Below are 4,677 nucleotides of genomic sequence, written 5' to 3' on the forward strand. Positions count from 1 at the left end.
TCTATTTTGAAAAACAGTTTTTTTTAAAAAGTGAGCTGCTTCCTCTGATAATGTTTATATAGTAGTAATATATGCTGTGTTGGAATGCATTGGAGGCATTTCCCCTCAAACCATCAGAATATTTTGCCACAGGAATTTGGGAGGGGCCTATGGTAATGATGGCTATTCATCAAGCAACAGTGTGTACTTAATAATAAAGTTAATTTCTGAGATGGCTTTGATAAAATTGCTTTTTTGTCAAGTTTTTGAAATTATATTATTTATACATATCAATGCTTGAATGGTGTGATACCTGGGTATCATACACTTCAATAAAAATAAACATAATATTATTACTCACAATTGTTACATTTCATTTTCATTATTTCATAATATTTGCATATATCCTTTACTGCCATCCTTCAATTCTAACCCTTCTTACTCTTTTGTATATCTTAATATACTATAGACACACTATAGTTCCCCCCTTATTTCTATCTCTATTTTATCTCCCCCCCACCTTCCTATCACTATAATATTCAAAGACATGGTAATAACAAATATATTCTTTCATTATCTAATCACCTATTGTTTAATTCTTATCTTTCACTATCAACCATATTTTTATATTTATATCACTATCACACTACATACAAATCAGTTATCCAACTTATATAATTCTAATATTCATATACATTATTAAAATACTTTCATGGCATATTTTTACTTTACATTCCCTTTCTTTTCTCTTTATCCCACATGTTTTGCCCTCATCCAAATTTTTAACCTTCTTTTTTTCTGGGTTGCCTCCCATACACTTAAATCATTTAAGTCTTTTATTTCATGTATCTTTAAATCTATATATTGACTATACATTCTAGTTTTCTCTCCCCTCTCCACCTTTTCCCACCGTCTAGTTCTAAAGCTATCTGTTCTAGCTCCTTTTTCTTTTCTCCAGATGTCTTCCCGTTTCTCCCTTTCCCCTTTCACATCTTTAAAAAAATTCCTTCTGTTTTAATCGCTTATTCACTATCAATTTTAATGTTATCTTTTTGTTGATTTCTTGGTTCTGCTGTCTCCTCCGCTTCTTCTGGTTGCTCCCTTGTTTCCTCATTATCCTGGTCTTTACTCGTTCCTTGTATTATATTTTCCAGTTTTTGGTCTATACGATCAAATATTTCCATCATCTCCTTATGTTGTTCTTTTATAAAATCCTTAATGTTTTGGTACATCAACTCCATTCCATTATCTCCACTTACTTCCATTTTGCAGCCAGTCCAATTTAAAAGAAAGGAAACCAAGGTGTTCTCCATGCCTCTTCCAGTCATTTTTATTTGTTCAACAATGTTCAGGGGGTCTCGTGGCTAAAGTTCTTGTTTAATGTATTAATCGCCAATGATTTTAAAGTAGATATTTATAATCCAGCAAATATAAAAAGTCCCAAGGTTCCACAGCTCTCTTTTTAGCAGCAAAGTGGTGCTCAAACTTCAACTTGTTGCAGCCTCTCCGCGTTAATGCTAACAGTCCGATTTTAATCAGTTTGAGCTATAAATCCAATAAGTGGGCAAAATTGATAATAATAAAAAAACAAACTCCAGATCTAATTCCAGCATTTAGAATGCGTTTTCGATGCCATGTCTTTTACTTTGAGTGTTCAATTTTCTTTTTCTTATTTTTTTTAAATTTTCTCTTCTTAAATATACTAAGATTTTTTAATGTGCTTAAGCGCTGCTAGCAAATGGTTCTAAATACAGTATTCTTCCCCCTTAGATATCTTCTGGTCATTTTTCAATGGAAAGTATTTTCTCACCCAGTTCACACACCACTCACTTTCTCCTCACCAGCACAGTCTTCGGTTTTCAAGCTGTCTTCAGCTTCATGGCAGTCATGTTTGCTGCCACTGCTCCTCATCTTCGGATGAGGGGGCTTTCCTAGTCAGGGAGGGGAGATGCGGCTCCCATCTACCTGCCAGGCCCCCTTTATTTCACCACCACCCCAGGGTGGCTATGGCTCAAATATGGACCCTCCAACGAGGAGAGGTCGGAGCCGACCGAGGAGCTCGCGGATCAGGCTTCCAAAGGCGCCGGAAGTGCAACCGGAAGTTGATAAAATAGCTTTTGAATGGATCTTGAAATTGTCCGGCAAGTTTCAAAAAGATTACAGAAAGGGATAAAAATTCCTTCTTTTTTTGTTTGAATTATGTGCTTATCTGGTTTAAATTATATTGATTGTTAGAGGGTTGATTATTGTCCAGAGTTTGATTAGAGAACGAGGGGAAAAAAACAGAAGAGAGGAAAGGCAGTAATAGGCCTTTGGGTGCAATCCTAAAACATGGAGTGACACTTGAACACCGTTAACATAGATAAAATCACAATCAATTTCAAAAGGCAGCGTTTCTAGGAACAGCTTAGGCCCTGTGGATATCTTTAACACCATCAAACAACAATATCTGTCTGTCCCAAGTCCTTAGGAAAGACTCAACAGATGGACAAAAATGCCAAACCCTGTCTAAATATCCAGCTGTGTGTGAGCAATCATAGTAATACAATATTATCACATAATCGTACCGTGCCATGTCATTGATTATCAGCACATTGGTGGTGTACAAAAAAGCCTTAGACGACAATTACGTAGAAAATCTGCACATTGACAAAATCCCAGTGAGTCAATTACAAAAGGTTATACCACTTGGATCTGCACTTATATTATGGCAATACATTATGAAACCTTAGGTTTTTGTCAAAAAGCTGGTCTCCATTGAAAGCCAATACCAGCTAAAGAACTGCCAGCGATCATTTTAAGCTGTGTATATATTAATACAACATGCAATACAAGTTCAAGATTGTTTCCTGAATAGTGATACCAGATTGATTGGTTTCTGAATAGTGGCAGCATTTTTTTTTCTTGAAGGGTAATTGGGAAACTTGCTGGCTTCAGGTGGCCTTTTAAGAATAGAATAAAATAGAATAGAATAGAACAGAATGGAATATAATTCTTTATTGGCCAAGTGTGATTGGACTCACAAGGAATTTGTCTTTGGTGCATATGCTCTCAGTGTACATAAAAAGACAAGATACATTTGTCAAGAATCCTAAGGTACAACACTTAATGATAGTCAGGGTACAAATAAGCAATCAAGAAACAATATCAATATAAATCATAAGGATACAAGCAACAAAGTTACAGTCATGCAGTCATAAGTGGGAGGAGATGGGTGACAGGAACGATGAGAAGACTAATGGTAATAGTAATGCAGCCTTAGTGAATAGTTTGACAATGTTGAGAGAATTATTTGTTTAGCACTCCCTTTGGGGCTCCAGAACTTCTATATATGCCGAAATGTGGCAGGATCGTGAACAAAATCTGGTGATATTTTTTAAAAATTAAAAACAAGAAGGTAATGCTGGCAGCTAAAGTGTACAGTATGTAGATGCAGTCCAAAAAAGGACAAAAGCTATTTAACCCACCGTTCTTGATGACATTAAAAGTATTTGCCTCTTGCCAATGGTGGGTCAGTGAATTTCTTTGCTTATTCCTTTATCAAATTTATACAGCTGCCCATCTCTGACCAAATCAGTGATGTGGGTGGTGTGTGGTTCCAAGGTCAATAAAAGAATGACCAATTTTCATTTCTTAAGAGAATCCTTGTCCGACGCACATTCAAGCTAGCTAGAGCCTTATCTATAATCACATAACTAAAATAGATTACAGGTAGTCCTCGACTTATAACAGTTTAGTGACTGTTCAAAGTTACAATAGCACTGAAAAAAGTGACTTTTGACCAGTGTTCACGCTTACAATCCTTGCAGCATCCCTATGGAAGGTAGAGATAAAAAAGACCAACCAGGGGTGGAACTGGCATAGGTGATAAGAACATGAGGGTGAATGTACCAATATAAAGGGTGCGATTAAGGCCTCTTAAAAAGCAAGTAGGGAGGGATGGTTCCGGGCCGTTGAGATGATCTTGAAGGTGTAACCAAAGGCCTCTTAAAAGACAAATTGGGAGGAGTTACGATATATGTCCGTGAAACGCAGGATTTGTATCTAGGAAGGAAGGATAGAGGATTTCACAGGCTGGGCTAGGACCCCATTCAAAATTCAGATGCTTGGCAATTGACTCATATTTATGGCACTTGCAATGCCCTGGGGTCATGTGTTCCTCTTTTGCAATCTTCTGACAAGCAAAATCAATGGGGAAGCCAGATTCACTTAACAACACTGACTAATTTAATTAACCACTAATGATTCATTTAAAAACTGAGGCAAGAAAGGTTGTAAAATGGAGCAAAGTCACTTAACAAATGTTTCACTTAGCAATGGAAATGTTGGGCTCAGTTGCGGTCATACGTTGAGGACTATCTGTACCTGCTAGTATCAGAATTCCTAGAATAAATAAAAAAATGGTCTAATAGTGAACAGTATGTCAAGGGCAGGATATAAATGACTGTGTTTCCAATTTTCACCCAGCAAATGTTTGTAATTTTGAAAGATTAGATTATGCTTGCAAATGCATCTTTAATATATGGAAAATATCTCTTGGTGCATTATAAATATTTGGGATAAAAGTAACACGTACCACACTACTTGTAACTTACATACCATATTTATTTTAGTAGACTGCAGCGGAGGAGGTGGAACGCTTAAGTAGGTTATGATGACCTTTTTACATTTGTCTCTCAGGCTCACAATATACTGTAC

Source organism: Natrix helvetica, assembly GCF_964273705.1.
Source record: "Natrix helvetica genome assembly, chromosome: 2".
In the NCBI taxonomy this organism is placed as follows: domain Eukaryota; kingdom Metazoa; phylum Chordata; class Lepidosauria; order Squamata; family Natricidae; genus Natrix; species Natrix helvetica.